This window comes from Chrysemys picta, unplaced genomic scaffold (genome assembly GCF_011386835.1).
Source record: "Chrysemys picta bellii isolate R12L10 unplaced genomic scaffold, ASM1138683v2 scaf589, whole genome shotgun sequence".
Lineage (NCBI taxonomy): Eukaryota > Metazoa > Chordata > Testudines > Emydidae > Chrysemys > Chrysemys picta.
The window spans coordinates 2,436-23,959 of record NW_027053296.1 but is presented as its reverse complement, the minus strand read 5'-3'; the positions used below and the strand labels follow the sequence as shown (position 1 = coordinate 23,959).

The following is a 21,524-nucleotide window of genomic DNA, read 5'->3' as shown; positions in this document are numbered from 1 at the left end:
GGGGCAGCACGCTTGTACAGCCTGTGCGCAGTGTCTGCAGCTCCACTGCCAGCTCGCTCGGGGCAAACCTTCTCTTCTGCAGTATCCCGACGCTCTTCCTGCAGCCACTCAGTCTCATGAACAGCTGCTTGCAGAGCCTGTTCTGAAGCCTTTAGCGTCTTCTGTTGCCTTTTTGCTACTGCCGCTGCATATGCCAAAACCTTTTCGGTCAGGGTCTGAGAACCCACCATGGACTGCTCCACCCTTGTGTTTGTCCCTCCTCCAGTCTGCTTCATAGCAGCCCAGGGCCCTGGACCCAACAGCTAGGTCTGCTCCTTTCTCTTTGCTGCACTTTTCCAACCTCTCTTCTCAAGTTCCCCTCCAGGCTTTCCTTGCTGCTCTGAACTTCCTACCTCGTTCTCAATCCTGTTGCTACCCCAGCTGGCTGTATCACACTTGAAGTCTGGCTCTTTAGGGGGGCGGATATGGTGCCTCTCAGTTCGGGCTCATTCTGTAATCAGCTTTCTGTGAGTTGCCAGGGGGCTCCATTTCCCCTTCCACTAGCTCCCCATTTACAGAGAGAGAGAGCAGTACCTGCAGCAGGGAGCGGGAGTTGCTGGTGGCCTCAGAGCACAGGCCCTGCAGCGCCTCAGGCACCTGGCGCAAGTGCCGCATGATACGGAGCTGGCGCATCACATTGGCCGTGACGTCCTCCTGCTGCAAGGGAACGAGAACCTGTCTGAGACTCAGGACGCCTCCGAGGAATCAGGGGGGATTAACGGCCCCTGGAACCAGCAGCATTTCCACCCAGCCCCTTCCCACCTCTGAGGGATGGATTCCCCCTCCTGACTCCCAGGATGGAATCTTGTTGTCCTTCCTAGTGACCTCCAGTGGCAACCCCCCTCCTTGTACGGGAGCTCCTGCCACTTCCCCCGTCAGTGCCCCTGACAGCTGTTCCACCTCAATCCACAGCTCAAGTTCTCAGACCCCTCTCCTCCAGCCCCACCCAGGTTGGGTAGGGAGGGAACTGTAGCGGGGGGGTCAGGAGGGATTCTGGCAGCAGTGAAGTGGGATGTGGGGAGGTTGAGACCTTTCCCCAAGTCACCCCAGCCACTAATGCTGAAGCCGCAGGATGGCAGTGTTGTACTTAAAGTACTGCACAGGATCTTTTCAGGGGGAATAAGGCAGAATGCCACATTTATTAGTAATACATGTATTCATTAACACTGTATTATATGCATATCATATATTACACTTACACTCACACACACACACAAACACACTCCGTCTTGTTGTTACCAATTAGTTGCTCCCCTTAACTTCACTTGCCAGGTGAGTTAGATGGGGGAGGGGGTGGAGCCGGGCTTCTGCAGATCCGGATCGATGCTCCCATGTTGACAAGACGAGACCCGGGGTCCTCTGCGAGACACCTCACTTTTATAGCAGCTTTCCTCTTATGCAAATCTATACCAGATTCAAACTCTGTGTCTGTGTCCATTGGTCCTTTGTGCTGCTTTCTTTTGAGTGTTGTCCCAATGCTGCAAAGAGGGTGTTTCCAAAAGAAGGTGCTTGCTTCTAACCCCCGAGGCCATCGGTATGTCTGCTTGTCTTTAATGAGCCCACTTGACACGTTTTATTGTCCTTGGGTCTGGCTCCCAGCCCCTCTCCAACAGTTGAGGCTGTCTGGAGGTGCTGCCTTCCATGCCTTGCTCATCCACACCTCATTCATTCAACAGGGCAATTGATTAAGAGTGGGGGGGGGGGGGGGGGGAGAGAGCTCTTGTTCTACTGCTAGCAAACAGAAATTTTTCTTCTATCTTATTCTATCCTTAGGGGCTATAATATTATACCAAGGGCAATGCAAAGTTTCTAAATGAGGCTTTGATACAAAGTTCCATGAAAACAGAGGTCACACGTGGGTAGACCCACCACAAGGTTATATGAAGAGGCACAATGTAAAGTCATATGAAAATTATCAGAGATTTATCTACAGCAGCCCTGGTGAATGGGACGGATCGGCAGCCCCTGCTGACTGAATCCTCCTGTTCTCTCCAGCAGCGCGGGCTTTAGGAAGGGCGGGGCCCAATTCGAACATTTTTGGCGGGGCCCCGGCAGGGATGACTAACAAAAAAAATAATGGAAAAAAAAGCCTTTCATTTCTTCCATGTATTATTTACTTTCCATAACTATATAAAAAATAAAATTATATATTCTGTACATTGCATCATATATGCTGTTGATCGGTTATTAATGAGCTCCGTTTCACGTGTGTGGGTCCCCGCCACTCCCTGGGGGTGTGCTAGGGTGACCAGATGTCCTGATTTTATAGGGACAGTCCCGATTTTTGGGTCTTTTTCTTATAGGATCCTATTATCCCCCACCCCCTGTCCCGATTTTTCACACTTGCTGTCTGGTCACCCTAGTGGTGTGCACATGTGTGGGTCCCAGCTGCTCCCTGCCCCCCTCATTGAAGCAGGTGTGCAGGGTTACTGCCCTGGGAACTGCAGGGCACCAGTGGACATGGGGCTGGCTGGAGGCTGGGCAGGGGCTCACTGGAGGTAGGGTCTGGCTGCAGGCAGGGCAAGGGGTGCGGGGCTGGCTGGAGACAGGGGTGTGTGGGGCTGGCTGGCTTTGGGCAGGGCCGCAGGGGGGTGCGGCAGGGGTTGCCTGGAGACAGGGCAGGGGGTGCGGCAGAGGCTGGCTGTGGGCAGGGGGTGCAGGGCTGGCTGCAGGCAGGGCAGGGGGGGCGGGGCTGGTGCGGGCAGAACAGGGGTGGCGGGGCTGGAGGTAGGGCAGGGGTGCAGCAGGGGCTGGCTGCGGACAGGTGGTGCAGGGCTGGCTGGAGACGGGGCTGGCTGCGGGCAGGGCAGGCGGTGCGGGGCTGGTGCGGGAACGGGGTGCAGCAGAGGCAGCTTTAAATAGCCCCCGAGTCCCCCGCTATCCCAGGGCTCTGGGGGCTATAAGGGCCCAGGGCTCCCCTGCTTCTACCGCCCCGGCCCTTTAAATAGCCGCGGGAGCCCTGGGGAAGCAGCCGGGCTCCAGTGGCTATTTAAAGGGCCGGGGCGGTAGAGGCAGCGGGAGTCCCGGACCTTTTAAATAGCCCCCAGAGCCCCGCAGCCCTACCCCAGGGCTCCAGCAGTGGGGGTCTGGTGGCAATTTAAAGGGCCTGGGGCTCCGGCCCCTGCTGGGAGCCCTAGGTCCTTTAAATTGCCCCCTGGGGAAGCCGAGCCACCCTGGTACAGCGCACAGGCTCTTGCCGGTACACCGTACCGGGGCTTGGGCTCGGGGCCCGATTCAGGGGAATTGGTTGAATTGGCCTAAAGCCGGCCCTGGTGGGGGTATGGCCACAGAGCCGCAGGAGGGGAACCCTGAGGTGTGGGGGCTGGGTGGGTACTGGGAGTTCCTCCTGAAGGGACGGGGGTTGGCCAAGGTCACTGAGCCCCGGGGTGTGGAAGGGGGACAGGCTGAGGGCACTCAGAGCCCCAGGAAGTGGGGGGGGCTGAGGGGAGGGACTGGCCAGGGGCACTCAGAGCTCGGGGCAGGGGCTGTCCGGGGGGGGGGGGGCACTCCAGCCCCAGGAGGTGTGGGGGGGAGGAGCACACAGGATTTCAGGAATTCCCTGGCAGTGAAGAGCTGCTGGCGGCAGGGAGGAGCCAGCCGTGACAATCCCCACTTGGGATCCCTGGCTGGGCTAGAGGGTTTGGGGGCCCGTGGCCAAGCTGCAGCGGAAGGTGACCTGAAGAAAATGCCTCGGCCTGCTGCTAGGAAGGGCCTGGGCCAGACAATGACCCACCACGCAGTGTCCCAGCTCCCTGCCCCACACCTGTGGGGCACGGCCCCTCCTCTGTAGGGAGGTTGGCATGTACCTTAGTGCTGCTTCCTCCATCCCCAAAGGCCTCTCCCAGCCAGTCTCTGGCAACCCCTGCCCTTCAGTATGCACATTACCCTGCTGTGACATACCGGGGGGGGGGGGGAACCCCTCTGGGATGGGGGGGCTGTCACACAGCTGGGCAATTTAACCCCGGCTAGGCAGGAGTGACTGTCTCCCTGGAGCTGGGTCTCAGCCCAGGTGTCTCTCTGCCCTTCCCCCCAGTAGCGCCCCACATTGAGTTCCAGCCCCACATTCACACCCACAAGTGCTGGTGGGTTCCCAGTCCCAGTTGAACACGCCCACCCCGGCCCTAGTGCGGAGCAGAAGGGCCCAGCGCTGCCCCACAGACCCTCTGGCTCTCCGAGCCCGCTCTTACCCATCACCGCAGCACGTCTGGCCCATGCTGAACGCTGCTGCTCTGTGCAGAGAGGCTGGCACTTCTCGCTCCTGCCGTACGAGGGGCAGGTGCTGCTACCGACTGCTCCCCCTAACCTCCGCCCTGCTGCGCTCTGGGGATGCTGCCCTGCTGTGGAGCTCTCAGGTGTCTTGAACTGGAATTTGTTTGGAGAGAAACTGCTAAGAAGCCCTATCAGCCCCGAGCAGAGAATACCTGGGAGCCTGCCTGGGTCGGGCGGGTCTGGTACAGCCTCCCCCCAGATAAGGCTCTTCCCTGGACCTGCCACCCATTGGAATCTGGAACGATTCCCTCCGAGGTAACACCCGGGGCAGCCAGGGCAGGGCAGGGTACGGCCTGCTCCCCTGGAGCGTTAGGGCTTTCAGAGTCAGAGGTGCCTGCGGAGCAGGTTGTACGTTAAAGCAGCGAAGGCAGTTGGGGGGGGGGGGGACAGAGGATTGGGTGCTTTGCCATTGCACTTGATCAGCTCAATTTGAAAATTCTTTCAAAGGAAATCCAGATGTATACATCTGACTGGGGTACATGTACACACATACACACGCACACTCACATGTGCACACACTCATGTGCGCATACACGTACACGCATACATACGCACATGTACACATATACATATATACAGACGTACACATACACGCACACACGCTGTCCCTGGAGCGCCCTAGGTTGCGACTGACGGGGTGGCTGGCTATTATGGAGGCAGAAGGGGGTTGGGAGAAAATAATCAAGAAGAACTTTTGCTGAAAATGCAAACCTAAGCTGGAAATCTGTGCAGGGCTGGGTCAGAGGAAAATGATCTTTTGAGCTGTTCTTATTAACCGTGGTCCTGTACTTCCTGGTTTGCGTCGGACCCAGGCAGGAGACTGGGCTGCTCTCAGCTGTAGAAGCCATTGGAATGAGCCAGGTCGGAATCAGCCAGGCCCTCAGAGCCTTCTGCCACCAATCGCCCCAGCAGTCACTGATCCAAACCAAAGCACGTCCTTCCAGTCAGGCAGTTTCATATGCACACGTCAAACCCTTGGTTTGCCACTCAGACACCACGGTGATGGGCACAGTAAGGCCCGAGAGACGTTAAACAGGCAGACAGACAAGGAAATAGTGGCCCCTGCCTACAGGTGTGTGTGTGGTGCAAACGGATGAACACCAGTTGCTGGCTGAAGGCACAACCTTAATTCCTGCATCTCCTGTCTGTCAGCTATCGTTCTCTTGGCAGCCTGAGCTCCGATTTCTAACGCAGCGTTTTGCTCTGGCCTATTGTGGTTCTCATGTCCGGGGCGCCTTGGCCCCTGGTATCAGGAGCGGTGCTACGGAGGCTGCTTTTCAAAGGTCCTTAAGTAGGGTTGTCAACTTTCTACTTGCACAAAACCAAACGCCCTTGACCCAACCCCTTTCATGCCCTTCCCCAAGGCCCACCCCCACTCACTCCAGCCCCAGCCCACCCTCTCTCAGTCGTTCGCTCTCACACCCTCACTCACTTTCACTGGGCTGGAGCTGGGGGTTGGATTGCAGGGAGGGGTGAGGGCTCCGGTGGGGATGCGGCTTCTGGGATTGGGCTGGAGATTAGGGGGTTGGGGTGCCAGAGGGAGATCCGGGCTGGGACAGAGGGTTGGGGTGCGGACTCTGGGAGGGAGTTTGGGTGCGGGAGGGGGCTCAGGGCTGGGGTAGGGGATTGGGGTGTGGGTGTGGGGTCTGGGAGGGATTAGGGTACAGGAGGGGGTTCCGACCTGGGGCAGGGGGGTTGGGGTGGCGTGTGTGAGGTCTGGAGGGAATTTTGGGTGTGGGAGGGGGTTCCGACCTGGGGCAGGGTTTCTGGGTGCGAGCTCCGGCCAGGCGGCGCTTACCTCAGCCAGCTCTTGGTCAATGGCACACCGGTGCTAATGCAGGCTCCTGACCCCCTGGTCTCCCTCCGCTGGCAGGCTCTGAGCAAGGCCTGCCCAGAGAACATGGAGAGAATATGAATGACGAGCTCTCAATCTTGCTGACAGCACCCCCTAGCACAGACAAACTCCAGCACATCTTGGAGGTGAGCAGAATGGGGAGGGCCGCAGGGGTTTTACCTCAGCCCTGGGGACTCCTAGAAAGAAGAGACTGGAAAATCCATGTTTCTATTGGATCCTTCCGAGTATGCATTTGTGATATAAACTCACTGGGTGACCTTGGGGTAACTCACTTCCCCCTTACGGCATCAGTCTTCTCCACTATCAAATCTACACTGGGGAAGAAGGACAGAAGCCCCGACAATCACCTTCACCTCTGGGTGTCTGGTCCTGGGAGCCGAAACCAACTGGACTATCTGCCCCATCTCCTAAACTAGGGTTACCATTCGTCCGGATTTACCCCGGATATGTCCTCCTTTTGTGTGCTAAAAATAGCGTCCGGGGGAATTTGTAAAGCACTCACAATGTCCGGGATTTCCCCCTCCCCGGGCAGAGCGAGCGGCTGGGAGGGCTGCAGGAAAGTCCCGGGCTGGACTCCGGAGCAGCTTCCTCCTCCCTGCATTCTGAGCCGGCTGGCAGCTCCTCCTCCTGCAGCCCGCTCCGGCAGCCCTGTGCAGGGCCAGGGACCGGGTTGTGTTTTGTGCAGGGAGCTCAGCCATGTGTCCGGCTGGCACAGAGCCCAACACCCTGTTCTGAGCAGCAGGGCAAGGGGGGGCAGGAGAAGGGACAGGGAGGTTCTGGAGGGGGGCAGTCAAGAAACGGGGGGGGGCTTTTGGAGGGGAGTGGAGAAAGTTTTGGGCAGTCAGGGTACAGGTAGGGGGTAGGGTCCTGGGGGGCAGTTGGGGGGGGTCTTAGGAGGGGGCAGTTAGGGGACAAGGAACAGGGAGTCTTAGGTAGGGGGTGGGGTTCTGGAGGGCAGTTAGGAGCAGGGGTCCCAGGAGGGGGCAGTCAGGGGACAAGGAGCGGGGGGTAGGGGACTGGGAGTTCTGGGGGGGAGCTGTCAGGGGGCAGGAGTGGGGAGAGGGATCGGAGCAGTCAGGGGACAGGGAGCAGAGGGGTTTAGATGGGTTGGGAGTTCTGGGGGGGCTCTCAGGGGGCAGGAGTGTGGAGAGGGATCGGAGCAGTCAGGGGACAGGGAGCAGAGGGGTTTAGATGGGTTGGGAGTTCTGGGGGAGCTGTCAGGGGCAGGAGTGTGGAGAGGGATCGAGCAGTCTGGGGACAGGGAGCAGAGGGGTTTAGATGGGTTGGGAGTTCTGGGGGGGCTGTCAGGGGGTGGAGTGGTTGGATGGGGCGTGGGAGTCCAGGGGTCTGTCTAGGGGTGGGGGTGTGGATAAGGGTTGGGGCAGTCAGGGGACAAGAGGCAAGGAGGCTTAGATAGGGAGTGGAGTCCCGGGGGGCAGTTAGGGGCAGGGGTCCCAGGAGGGGGCAGTCAGGGGACAAGGAATGGGGGGAGGGTTGGGGGTTCTAGGGGGGCGGGAAGTGGGAGGGGGCAGGGGCGGGGCTAGGGCGGGGCTCCTCCCGTCCTCTTTTTTGCTTGTTGAAATATGGTAACCCTACCTAAACTGCCCTGTCTTTCCCTCCTAGGGCCTTGTCCTTAGTGCTCAGCCTGGCCCCTTCCCAGCTTGTCCCTGACCTTTAAAGGACGCTCCAAGCCCCTCCCATGCCTGCTTCCCTTGGGGTCTCCTCTCCTGGCTGAGTACAGGCTCCCCTTCTATCTCTCAGCAGGCCTGGGTCCTAGTCACCGGCTGCGTCTTGTCACGTGACCCCCACACTTATTCCCTTCACCCTAGGGAGCTGCATCACCTGGGCCAGGTGCAGTTGAGCTCCAACCCCTTTCCTGGCCATCTCACCCTGGGACAGGTTGAAACTGGTAACCTATGGGTAACAGTAACTGGTTGCTCCCAAAGGTGCTGAAGACACAATGGAAGAGGAAATCCTTTGGCCTGGATTGAAATTATTCCGACTGAAAGTGAATGAGAGAAAATAGGTCCAGAGTTCTCTTCCTAGCAGCAGAAAATGTAGCGATTGATAGAAGTTCAGGTCAGAAAGGACATTATGTGCATCTAGTCACCCCTCCTGTATAACTCAGGGCTAGAATGTGACCAAGTGGTTCCTTCAGCCAACCATAGCATGGGACTGAGTCAGAGCACGTCTTTTGGAACGACATCCACATGCAGGAGAGCCAGCTGGCTACCAGAAAATCTCTCTTCTGCAGTGACGTGGGGTTAAGGGACACGGGGGAAAAGACATGGCGGCTGTGACTAAACTTAGAGCAGCAAGGCCAGGAAAACCAGGGTTAGGTCCCAGCCCTGGCTATCAGATCTGCTGTTTCTATTCCTGGCTTTGGGACCATGAGCGAGTCTCTGCACCGCTGGGTGCCTCGGTTTCCCCAGCTATCAAATGGAGCTAATCAAGGTTTTGTTTGTTCTCCCCATTTTACAGGGTGGGAAATCGAGACACAGTTGGGACCTGTCTACACTACAGGTCTGTCGTGCGTTTGTAATCTGCTGACCCCACATGTTGTTCAGAGCTATGGACAACACAGCTCCTAAAGGTACCTTTGTTCTGTGCTTATCCCTATGTACCAGCAGGGCTGGACGGCCTTTCTCACTGTGCTCTGGGGAGCAGGTCCTGGGTACTAAGGGTCTGAAGAAGCTCTCAAGGACTAATTTTTTAAAATAATTGTTATCAATGAATTGGGAGAAAACATACAATCACTGCGGATAAGATTGGGGGGTGACAAAATACAGGCAGAGTGGGTAATTCCAGATGGGGAGAGGGCAGTGATACAGAGCGATCTGGCTCATTCGGCCAGCTGGACCCATTCAAAGAAAACAAGTTTGAGCAGAGCCCAATGCAAGGTCCTATACGTGGCAACAAGGCACGCCGGCTATACCTCCAGAATGGGGACGTGGATCCAGGAAAGCAGTGACTCTGAAAAGGATTTAGGGGCCAGCGTGGAGAAAGCCACTCAACATGAGCTCCCAGTGTGATGCTGTGGTGAACAGGGCTAAAGCCATCATTAGACGTAGGAGCAGAGCCGTGAGTAGGATAGGGAGGTGACACAGCAGCAGTGAGACTGCTATTGGAATACTGCCTCTAGTCTTGGTGTCCTCCTTTGAAAAAGATGGTCCTAGAAATTGGAGCTGGGGCAGCAAAGAGCCACCAAATGTTCTGAGGGCTGGAGAAAAATGCCTTCTAGTGAGCTATTGAAAGAGCTCAACCTGTTTAGCTTATCAAAAGAAGATTGAAGGGGACTTCATTGAAGTGTTGAAGTGCCTTAATGGAGAGAAAATACTGGGTATTAAAGGGCTCTCTAGTCTAGCAGAGAAAGGCAGAACAAGACCCAATGGCTGGAAGGTGAAAAGAGACAAATTCCTATGACAAATAAGGCACAAATATTCAACAGCGAGGATGATTGAACACAGGAAGAAGCTACCAAAGAAAGTGGTGGATTCTCCATCTCTTGATGTCATTAATAAAGACTAGATGCCTTTCCGGAATGTGTTTGCCCCAAAAGTAGCTATTGTGGTAGACAGGAGGCCTGTGATATGCAGGGGGTCAGATTAGATGCTCTAACGGTCTCTGCTACCCATAAAGTCTACTCATTTCTGAGAAACCGAGTGTAGCATTGGGAGCAGCTTGTGATGTTTTACTGTCTAGCCAGCTTGCTTCCTAGAATGAACACTCATTGAGTGGGGTGATCCACAGGGAGTAGCTCAAACCTCCCAAAGTGTCAGCCCTGTGGCAGGACATTAGCACTGCAGGGGAGGGGTGGGTGTGGCAGTGACATCACAAAGGCCTTTTGCAGGACCTGAGCCTATTGGCCAAAGGTGCAGGGGAGGTGGTGACCTCACAGAGGGATGCTGACATCAGCCAGGCAGGACAGGGGCGCAGGGCCAGGGAAACCTCAGAGACCCCTGTGGCTTTGCTCCAGCAAGTCCCCTTCTCGAGATCTCTCTTTGAGGTCTGAGAGAATATTTGGGTTCATGTATGTGAGCACCAGGAGGAACCTCTTTTGAGTTTTCTCCTTTCTTTTTCCTGATTTCACTAGAAAACTGACGTCCCTGTTTAGAAGGTAAGAGCCTCTGAGAGGTTTGGAACCTGTTGAGTCTGATGCATCTGGCGCCAGCTGAATTTTAGGCATGGAAAAACACTAGCTTAAGGTGGCCAAATTTTATTCCCCACCTGGGATTTTGTCCCTTAGAATCTCTAGAGACATTAAGGTTGCCCTTTTCTTTTTACCTTTTCCTCCATCCCTCCCTCCTTTCTCTTCATCTCTTACTTATTTTGTCCTTTCCCCGTTCCCCTCCCACCACCAGGAGGGGGGGGGGGTGTGTGTCGTGGGGGGTGCTCTACAACTCCGATTGTGGGAGGTCCACCGAAAAATGTGGCGTTGAAATAGTGCTCAGACAGTGATCCCCAGCGGTGACCTGGGCCATCCTTTGGGCTCTCTGGTGAGAACCCTCATCCCCCCGCCCCTCGGTCTCTACCCTGATTGGCTGAGCAGGGGGTTATTGACAGGGAGGAGACTCAGGTCCCTGTTGTTTTCTTTTAAGACCAAGTAAATAGTCATAACCAGTCATATGTTCAACAAATTTTGCTGCTTCTCTGCAGTTCATTATTTCTCTACCATTCCAGTTCTCCTAAAATACTTGCTGAATAATTACTATGAACTCTTGCTGGTCTGGAACTCACTTGAGAACACTTTATTCAGGTCATTCAATGTCTGAAATTCAAGATCCGATGGTTAGTTTGAAAATCAGGGCTCTTGGGTCCTATTCCAACTCTGCCACGGACTGGCTGTGTGACCTAAGACAAGTCAATTCTCCTTTCTCAGCCTTAGCTTCTCCCTCTTTCAAGTAGGATAACAATCCGCTCCTACCTACCTCCCGACAGGTGGAGAATGGGGATCTATTGGAGAGTGTCACTAGGAGCAGTGCATAAGATGAGGTGTCCTATCACGTTTACTCAGATCAGATTATGACATAATAGAATGGCTTAAATAGTCTATTTTATTTGTATTTTATTATGTTGCAATTGTTAAGAGCAGCAACTACTTAGCTCAGACTGAAACATCTCATCTAATTTTTGAGATCTAAGTGTCTCCTCTTTGTGTAACTCAAACCTCCAAAGTGTCTGCCCTGTGGCAGGACATTAGCACTGCAGGGGAGGAGTGGGTGTGGCAGTGACATCACAAAGGCCTTTTCCAGGACCTCAACCTATTGGTCAAAGGTGCTGGGGAGGTGGTGACCTCACAGAGAGATGCTGACATCAGCCAGGCAGAACAGGGGCGCAGGGCCAGGGAAACCTCAGAGTCCCCTGTAGCTTTGCTTCAGCAAGTCTCCTTCTCGAGGTCTCTCTTTGAGGACTGAGAGAGTATTAGGGGTCACGTACGTGAGCGCCAGGAGGAACCTCTTTTGAGTTTTCTCTTTTCTTTTTCCTGATTTTACTAGAAAACAGACGTCCCTGTTTAGAAGGTAAGAGCCTCCGAGAGGTTTGGAACCTGTTGAGTCTGATGCATCTGGCGCCAGCTGAATTCTAGGCATGGAAAACACTAGCTTAAGGTGGTCGAATTTTATTCCCCACCTGGGATTTTGTCCCTTAGAATCACTGGGGACATTAGGGTTTGTCCTTTTTCTTTTACCTTTTCCTCCATCCCTCCCTCCTTTCTCTTCATCTCTTACGTCTTCTGTCCTTTCCTCTGTTCCCCTCCCACCACCAGGAGGACTCTGTGTGTGTGTCGTGGGGGGTGCTCTGCAGTGGGAACAGGGACAATTCTCCAACTTTGGGCAGTCGAGAGCCTGGGTGAGATAAGGGGCGTTAAAGCCCTTTGTAAAGGAGAAAGGGGAGTTTCACGGTGTTGAGCACCAAGGAATTCTAAACTTTGCTAAAACATCTAGTCTGCAGAAACCAGAAATGGTTGGGGCCACATTGTAACCATTGTCTTTTTTAAAGCCCATTGAGGGATGTGAGTCCCACCCTTTTAGGTATCTGGGGTGCTGGGAGAAGAGAAGAGGTGCCTGTCTCCATTTTATGGCCTCAACAAACTAAGTGCTGTGCCCCAGTTCTCGTCAGAGATCCCTGAAAAAGAACATCTTCCCATCCATTAACATACCTGGAAAGATACTGGAACTCCTTATTAAACAATCAGTTTGTCAGCACCTACAGGACAATTTGGACAATTTGGTTCTTAGGACTAGTGAGCATGGACTTGTCAAGAACAAATCATTCCAAACCAATCCTAGCTCCTTCTTTGGCAGGGTTACGGGCCTAGTGGAGGTGGGTAAACAGTAGATGTGATCCATCTTGGTGTTAATAAGGACATTCTCACAAACAAACTAGGGAGATGTGGTCTAGATGCAATTAGTATAATATGTGTGCACAGATGGTTGAAAGCCCGTACTCCAACAGCCCAGAACCAAACACTCCTCCTCCTGGGCAGTGCGCTCTGACCTCTAATGGTCAGATGCTGCTTAGCACTGTCAGAGCAGCTTTTGCTGGGGGATTCTCCCAGCACTTTCCAATAGTGGGAAAGTATGAAATCCCCATTTGACTGCTGGGGACAGAGCCTAGAGCGGGGAGCAACTTGCCCAAAGTCCCACAGGTCAATAGGAAACCAGCAATGTCCAGTGTGGCCCGAATCTCACACGCTCCTTTGTCTCCTTTGGGTCTCACAGGAGCTCATTGAGGAGCTGCCTGATAACTCTCCACCCGGCGCCGTCCTCGCTAACTCCCTGATTGCTGTGGGCAACCTCAGGTACCGAGACCCTCCAGCCCGGTTCCCCTAACCCCAATGCTGCTCAGGCCCAGGGCTGGGAGTCACTGCCCCTCCCACTCCCACTCCCAGGTCACCGCCCAAGGGTGGCTCCTCTGGCAGAGGTGCGGGGAAGGGTCACTCTCTCCTGGCTGGGCTGTTCTTTTCACTCCAGTAACATTGCAACGGCTTTGGGGAGAGGCTCACTCCCAGGATCAGATACAGGAGGGGCAGCAGGGTGCAGGGAACAGGTGCTATTCCTGCCCTGCCACTGTCTGTCTGAGAAACCTTGGCCTTATCATTCCCTGGCTCGGTGCCTCAGTTTCCCTTCTTGCCAGCCTGTGCCTATTTCCCTGCAGTTTAACCTGCGTGTTGGTGCCAGTCCCATCCCCGCACTGCACAGTCTAATACCGGCTCCTCTCTCTTCCAGCACCATGACACCTGCTGTGGAGCCAGAGCTGGAGACCCACCTCCTCCGAGCTGCCCTGCACGCCGTCTTCACCCTGGGCATGGAGAAGGACACCACCCAAGTGCAGGTAGATCAGCTAAAATCATGGATTGAAGAGCCAGCTGTCATTCTGCCATGAGTCCTTGCTAATTGCCTGCAGTGGGATGTGAATGAGAGAGGCCAGGATATGTGTTTGGGGGTCACACCAGTGCTTCCCAGAGACCCCACTTCTCATCCTGTGGCAAGTTTAGCCCCAGTTTCCCTAACTCTGACCCATGGCTCTCCCTTGCTTTCAGGATCTGCCTAGGGTCTTGCCAGACCTCCTGGACGCCATGCTGGGGAACCTACTGGCAGAGTCCCCAGACACCAACAGGCTCCAGTACATCTTGGAGGTGAGCCCGATGAGAGGGGTGGGGGCAATTTTACCTTCACTCTTAGATCCATTTTCCAGTCTGTCCTCCTAGCCGGGCCCCCAGTGGGCATCCTTGGTCAGGGCAGTCAGTGCAATGCCTCCTTTCCCCACAGCACATTAACTACTGGATCGTGTCCAGGGTGCCGCGAGAGAGAACCAGGGCCGTTAAGAGCAGCACGGCCCTGCTCAGATTCACCATCACCCTCCCTGAGTTTGACGTAAGTGACCTCTGACCCCAGCTTCCTGACTCCAGGGGTAGGTGGGCTGGCTCCGACGGGCTGTAGGATCTGCTGCTGCAGGGGCTGTGGGTTAGGAGTGTTCCTCTTGGGGAGGCAGAGTCAGAGCAGAGAGTGAGCCTGGCTTGAGTCAAGTTCTTCTTGTCCTAGTTAAGTGGTGACTCTGGGCTTTTAAGGGGACTGTGCTCCAGGTTCATGCCTCCCTGTCATCCTGGAGCAGCTGGGGAAGCAAGTCCTCATGGAGGGCCCTGTCCACAGCCCTGTGCTCCAGGCTTCCTTGGGGGCAGAGGAAATTAAGGGTCTGGCTCTAGCTCCTATCCTCTAGCATCTCCTGCAGAGGGGCTAAGGGGAAGGAGAGTCCTGGCCCGGGGGGGGACTGGGAGCTAACAGGAAAATGCTGATGGAGTCCCCTCTCCCTCTCCCGTCCATTAGAACACAGCGGAATTCCCCAGGATGGGTCACCACATGGCACAGCTGGCTCTGTCCATCAGTGACCCAGCCAAGGACATCAGCCGGCAGGCCAGAGAGGGGGTTTACCGGCTCTACCAGCTGCTGCTGCACCAGAGGGGTAAGGAACCCAGCTGGGAAATGGCACCCGCTAGAAGAGTGAGACTGGGACCCCAGCCAATTTCTCAAAGACTGACCCCGGCTGGAGGATGAGTCTCTCTATCTCTTTCTGTGTTCCACACCACGCCCTGCAATTCTGTTGGGCCAGGCACGCAGCGAGGACTCTGCCCACTGTGCAGCCACCAATGGGATTGGAAGGACACAAGCCCTGCGACCAGAAGGACAAATGTGTGTGTCTCTCTCCCTGTCACCTACTCCCTCCTGGGGGAAACCCAGCAGCTGATGGGGGACAAGGTGAGCAGCTGCATTAGACTCAGGAGATTGGGGCGGGGCCCAGGCCTCATTCCCATCCTGTGGCCATTCGCTGGCCTGGCACAAGGAGCCTGGTGGGGAATGAAAGGGAGAGCAGGTGCTCCTGGGAAGGGAGATGAATTCACCTCCATGAGCAGGAGCGAGCCAGCTTGTCCCCGGAGCAGCTCCACCCAGCTCTTTAGCCAGGCTAATTAATGACAAGCTTTGCCTCATCCCAGACTTACGTTCCTAGAACAGGGTGCTATCGCTCTTGGGAAGGGCAGGAGAGTCCCCCAAGTGCCCTCTGCGAGATTCTCCTGTCCCACAGGGCCGCACCCAATTCCTAGTGGTCTGGTGTCTGTGTCACCCGAGCCACCACCCAGAGTTGCTCCCATCACTGGCAGCCTGGGAGGCCAAGGACTGACGGGTGATGGCATCTGACCAGGCAGGGCTGAGGCACATGGGCAGGGGACGCTTGTCCTGCTGCTGGCAAGGCTGGACCCGTTCTGGAGAGAACAGGAGGATTCAGTCAGCAGTAGGGTTACCATGTCTAATAAATAAAAAAAGAGGACCCTCCACGGGCCCTGGCCCCGCCCATTTCCCCACCCCTAGCCCTGCCCCAACTCCGCCCCTTCCCCGCCCTAACTCAGCCCCCTCCTCCCTCCCACTCCCAGCCATGGGGAAAGGGCTGCCCCAGCACTACCGGCTTCACGGTTTGCCGGGCAGCCCCCAGACCCTGCGCCCCCGGCCGGTGCTTCCCCAGCGCAGCTGGAGCCCTGGAAGGGAAGTGCCTGGCCCGTAGCTCGGGGTCCGGAGGCAGGGGGGGCTGCCCGAAGCCAGTAGCGCTGGCTCGGGCAGCTCGGCTCTTAAAGTCTGAGAGGGGAGGAGCGGAGCAGAGCAGCCGCGGGAGGGGAAGTGCCCGGCCGGCATTTTCCCGGACATGTTTGACTTTTCGGCAATTCCCCCCGGACGGGGGTTTGATTGCCGAAAAGCAGGACATGTCCGGGAAAAACAGGACGTATGGTAACCCTAGTCAGCAGGGGCTGCCGATCCGTCCCATTCACCAGGGCTGCCATCCTGCGGCTTCAGCATTAGTGGCTGGGGTGACTTGGGGAAAGGTCTCAACCTCCCCACATCCCACTTCACTGCTGCCAGAATCCCTCCTGCCCCCCCGCTACAGTCCCCTCCTTACCCAACCTGGGTGGGGCTGAAGGAGAGGGGTCTGAGAACTTGAGCTGTGGATTGGAGGTGGAACAGCTGTCAGGGGCACTGACGGGGAAGTGGCAGGAGCTCCCCGTACAAGGAGGGGGGTTGCCACTGGAGGTCACTAGGAAGGACAACAAGACTCCATCCTGGGGGTCAGGAGGGGGAATCCATCCCTCAGAGGTGGGAAGGGGCTGGGTGGAAATGCTGCTGGTTCCAGGGGCCGTTAATCCCCCCTGATTCCTCGGAGGCGTCTGAGTCTCAGACAGGTTCTCGTTCCCTTGCAGAATGAGGACGTCATGGCCAATGTGATGCGCCAGCTCCGTATCATGCGGCACTTGCGCCAGGTGCCCGAGGCGCTGCAGGGCCTGTGCCTCTGAGGCCACCAGCAACTCCCGCTCTCTGCTGCAGGTACTGCTCTGGCTCTCTGTAAATGGGGAGCTAGTGGAAGGGGAAATGGAGCCCCCTGGCACTCACAGAAACACTCTCCCCTCTCTGTGGAGCAGGGTCCTTTCCTCTGCCCCCAAATTCCTTCATCTGGGACAGGAGCTCTTTCCCTCACACCCATTCCCCTCCCCCCTTTCCTTGATCTACTCCCATCCCATTCCCCCTGCGCCCAGGCAGAGCTCTGCCTGCCCCATATGGTGCAGAAAGGCCTGTGATATGCAGGGGGTCAGAATAGATGCTCTAACGGTCTCTTCTGCCCATAAAGTCTACTCATTTCTGAGAAACCGAGTGTAGCATTGGGAGCAGCCTCTGCTGTTTTACTGTCTAGCCGGCTTGCTTCCTAGAATGAACACTCATTGAGCGGGGTGATCCACAGAGAGTAGCTCAAACCTCCAAGGGGTCTGGCCTGTGGCAGGACATTAGCACTGCAGGGGAGGGGTGGGTGTGACAGTGACATCACAAAGGCCTTTTGCAGGACCTCAGCCTATTGGTCAAAGGTGCAGGGGAGGTGGTGACCTCACAGAGAGATGCTGACATCAGCCAGGCAGGACAGGGGCGCAGGGCCAGGCAAACCTCTGAGTCCCCTGTAGCTTTCCTTCAGCAAGTCTCCTTCTCGAGGTCTCTCTTTGAGGGCTGAGAGAGTATTAGGGGTCATGTACGTGAGCGCCAGGAGGAACCTCTTTTGAGTTTTCTCCTTTCTTTTTCCTGATTTTACTAGAAAACAGACGTCCCTGTTTAGAAGGTCAGAGCCTCCGAGAGGTTTGGAACCTGTTCAGTCTGATCCATCTGTTCCACAAGTTCTTCAGTCCAATCCACTTCCCTATCTAATTTCCTTAATTTTTTAAAGTTAGCCCTTTTGAAAAAAAAAACCCTAGTCACAGATCTATTTTTGTTTACCCTTCCATTTAGTTTAAACTGAATTAGCTCATGATCGCTCAAACCAAGGCTGTCCCCTACAACCATTTCTTCTAAGAGATCCTCACTACTCACCAAAACCAAATCTAAAATGGCATCCCCTCTTGTTGGTTCAGCAACTACTTGGTGAAGGAATCCATCAGCTATCACATCTAGGAAAATCCGAGCCCTATTATATTACTAGCACTTGTCCTCCAGTCTATATCTGGGAAGTTAAAGTCTCCCATGATCACACAATTCCCATTAGTATTTACTTCATTAAAAACATTGAAGAGGTCTCTATCCCTATCCAAATCAGACTCTTGTTCTAACAGACAGCAACCCCCCCCCCCCCCCCCCCCGAAAGGCAGAGATAGAGCCCAGGAATTGAGATGGTGGGGAAATTTCATTGAAACCGTTTCTGACCGAAAATCCTATTCAAACTAAACCTGTTTGTTTCTTGAAATCATAACAAGTGGCAATGAAAATTCTTTGTCACAATGTGTTAACTTGTCTCGTGGCACTCAAAGAGGAGACACTTAGATCTCAAAAATTAGATAAGATGCTTCAGTCTGAGCTGAGTAGTTGCTGCTCTTAACAATTGCAAAATAATACAATACAAATAAAATAAACTATTTCAGCCATTCTATTATGTCCTAATCTGATCTGAGTAAACATGATAGGATACCTCATCTTATGCACTGCTCCTAGTGACACTCTCCAATAGACCCAGCAGTCCTTATTTCCAGGCCCCTTCACTAACCACTGCTGCACACTCCCTCCCACAGCTGGCAATTACAACCAGGCCCTCATGTCCGGTCCCCCTGCTTTGAGAGGGAGTGTGCTCCGCTGGAGTGATTGGAGCAGGGAACTGGGAGTCAGGACTCCTGGGTTCCATTGCTGGTTTCCTATTGACCTGTGGGACTTGGGGTAAGTTGCTGCCCCCTCTAGGCTCTGTCCCCAGCAGTCAAATGGGGATTTCATACTTTCCCACTATTGGAAAGTGCTGGGAGAATCCCCCAGCAAAAGCTGCTCTGACAGTGCTAAGCAGCATCTACTCTTTACCCACCTCCTAACCCTGCCAAAGAAGGAGCTAGGATTGGTCTGGAATGATTTGTTCTTGACAAGTCCATGCTCACTAGTCCTAAGAACCAAATTGTCCTGCAGGTGCTGACAAACTGATTGTTTAATAAGCAGAGGCTGCTCCCAATGCTACACTCGGTTTCTCAGAAATGAGTAGACTTTATGGGCAGCAGAGACTGTTAGAGCATCTAATCTGACCCCCCGCATATCACAGGCCTCCTGTCTACCACAATAGCTACTTTTGGGGCAAACACATTCCGGAAAGGCATCTAGTCTTTATTAAATGACATCAAGAGATGGAGAATCCACTACTTTCCATGGTAGCTTCTTCCTGTGGTCAATCATCCTCGCTGTTGAATATTTGTGCCTTATTTGTCATAGGAATTTGTCTCTTTTCACCTTCCAGCCATTGGGTCTTGTTCTGCCTTTCTCTGCTCGATTAAAGAGCCCTTTAATACCCAATATTTTCCCTCCATTAAGGCATTTCAACACTTCAGTGAAGTCACCTTTCAATCTTCTTTTCATAAGCTAAACAGGTTGAGCTCTTTCAATAGCTCACTAGAAGGCATTTTTCTCCAGCCCTCAGAACATTTCATGGCTCTTTGCTGCCCCAGCTCCAATTTCTAGGACCATCTTTTTCAAAGGAGGACACCAAGACTGGAGGTAATATTTAAATAGCAGTCTCACTGCTGCTGTATCACCTCCCTATCCTACTCACGGCTCTGCTCCTACGTCTAATGATGGCTTTAGCCCTGTTCACCACAGCATCACACTGGGAGCTCATGTTGAGTGGCTTCTCCACGCTGGCCCCTAAATCCTTTTCAGAGTCACTGCTTTCCTGGATCCACGTCCCCATTCTGGAGGTGTGGCCGGCGTGCCTTGTGAGTTTATATCACGAATGCATACTCGGAAGGATCCAATAGAAACATGGATTTTCCAATCTCTTCTTTCTAGGAGTCCCCAGGGCTAAGGTAAAACCCCTGCGGCCCCTCCCCATTCTGCTCACCTCCAAGATGTGCTGGAGTTTGTCTGTGCTGGGGGGTGCTGTCAGCAGGATCGAGAACTCGTCATCCATGTTCTCGGCGCAGGCCTTGCTCAGAGCCTGCCAGCGGAGGGAGACCAGGGGTCAGGATTATGGAACCTGGGGTGACTCGTGCCAGGATGACAGCAGGCTCTGTAGTCCTTGCCCAGAGAAGCTCTCTGCAGAGGGCCTGGTGCACAGCAGTGTAGGGAACAGCCAAGCTGCTAGGGATGGGAGCTGGGCTTCCTGGCAGAGTCCAGCACCCAAAGCCCGGCATCTGCAAGGAAGGGATTCCCCACAGAGGGGCAACATCATCTCCCACACACAGGGAGTCTCCCCCTGACACTTGATTCATCCTATGGCCTGTTCCCATCTCTACCCACCACACTCCCAACTCAGCAGCTCCAGCTACCGAAGGGAGCACGAAGCAGAGGCCTTCCTGCTCCTGGGACAGAGGAGTAGGTTGATGATCTACCTGGATGTGAGCGTTGGCCTTCCCCATGCCCAGGGTCTAGACTCCATTCAGGGCAGCGCACAGGAACTGCGATTCCTATTCTGGATCTAGTGGCAGCTTCAGTTTGCTGGCAGGAGACTGTACATGAGACCTTGCAGTTGCGGGGGTGACACAGGCACTAACATGTGCATGGGAGTTTGAGCAACAGGGCAGAGACCTGTGTGGGGCAAGGAGGGCAGGGATTTGGGAAGCAAGAGCAGAGGATCAAACCCTTTCTTAATGTGGGTCGGGATGATCCCCATTTCAAAGATAGAGAAAGTGAGGCACCAGGTGGGAGAGTGACCTCGCCAGGATCACGTTACCGCTCAGTGGCAGGACTGCAAACAACCCGTTCCCTGATCTCCTCACTGGACGCTGCTGCCCCTCCTGTATGACCCCTCCAGCCATCCTCGCCCACAGGCCATCCCCACCACTCTCCAATACCAGGCTGTTTCCACAATGGAAGCGGGCTTGTAACAGAGGTCACTCACCGATAGGTGCCCCTTCCTTCAAGGCTTGGGGTCACAGATTTCTTGGGCTAGCACGCCCGCCAGCAGGTTTTTGGCTGGGAACTCAGCCCTTCGACCAGGCGACCATCTTTTAGTCCCACTCCTTCCTGGGTCACGCTCATCCCAAACTAAAAGTCAAAAAATGTCTTTAACTGAAACAAGATCCTCTGTCCCTTGGGGGCTTTTCCTCAGCCTGACTTTGGCTCGGCCTGCCCTTGCTGGCCTTGGTAGCCCTTTCTATGGCCCTGTACATCCCCTTCCTTAGAGACCGTGGGAGAACCAGTCCTACCCTGGATTCTAGGTTCTGCCCCAAGGCCCTGTACCCAACAGCTAGGCCTGCTCCTGTACCTTTGTTGCCGTTTCCCCTGGTTTCCCCTCAGCTGGAGCTCACTCTGTAATCCATTTGGCCTAGCTCCAGGCTTTATAGCCCACAGGCCAAGCCCCCCGTTATATACCCTCCTCCTTAGAACCTGGCCCACACGGGGGCAAGTTCTATTCTTCTCCAAGCTTCATCCCTCCTCATCTCATCGCTGTCACCGGCTGCACGCTTGTACAGCCTGTGCGCAGTGTCTGCAGCTCCACTGCCAGCTCGCTCGGGGCAAACCTTCTCTTCTGCAGTATCCCGACGCTCTTCCTGCAGCCACTCAGTCTCATGAACAGCTGCTTGCAGAGCCTGTTCTGAAGCCTTTAGCGTCTTCTGTTGCCTTTTTGCTACTGCCGCTGCATATGCCAAAACCTTTTCGGTCAGGGTCTGAGAACCCACCATGGACTGCTCCACCCTTGTGTTTGTCCCTCCTCCAGTCTGCTTCATAGCAGCCCAGGGCCCTGGACCCAACAGCTAGGTCTGCTCCTTTCTCTTTGCTGCACTTTTCCAACCTCTCTTCTCAAGTTCCCCTCCAGGCTTTCCTTGCTGCTCTGAACTTCCTACCTCGTTCTCAATCCTGTTGCTACCCCAGCTGGG

General features: G+C 54.7%; 1 long non-coding RNA gene across 2 annotated transcripts; it reads right to left on the bottom strand.

Moving 5' to 3' along the window:
- Positions 1–1,146: 1,146 nt before the first annotated feature.
- Positions 1,147–19,838, bottom strand: LOC135978986 (uncharacterized). Of its 2 annotated transcripts, none has more exons than XR_010596323.1 (3): positions 19,547–19,838; positions 4,227–4,401; positions 1,147–2,100 (listed from the first exon to the last, which is right to left on the bottom strand). It is a non-coding gene; the product is annotated as an uncharacterized LOC135978986 (long non-coding RNA). The 2 variants fall into 2 exon arrangements; XR_010596322.1 differs by lacking the exon at positions 19,547–19,838 and adding an exon at positions 6,107–6,197.
- Between the last annotated feature and the right edge of the window lie 1,686 nt (positions 19,839–21,524).